Here is a 267-nt window from a genome sequence, read left to right on the forward strand (position 1 = left end):
AACCTTTAAACTTGCTGGAAAGGTTTTCTATGCAGTTTCTTTCATAATATCCACATGTGTGATATTAAAGGTTAAACTTAAGTCTATTTCCAGTCTGTTGATGTTTAACAAAGCATCTGTTGCGGATGTGAAATGTCTCCACCTGCTGAAGAGTAAACTCAATGGCATGTCGTACACATCTGGACTCAATGTGGGCATTGCACGGCAATATTTGACATGTTTAGACCATGAAGACAGTTATCAGTCTATTTCCCATCTGGCAGGGAC

This window comes from Etheostoma spectabile, unplaced genomic scaffold (genome assembly GCF_008692095.1).
Source record: "Etheostoma spectabile isolate EspeVRDwgs_2016 unplaced genomic scaffold, UIUC_Espe_1.0 scaffold337, whole genome shotgun sequence".
Taxonomy (NCBI): Eukaryota; Metazoa; Chordata; class Actinopteri; order Perciformes; family Percidae; genus Etheostoma; species Etheostoma spectabile.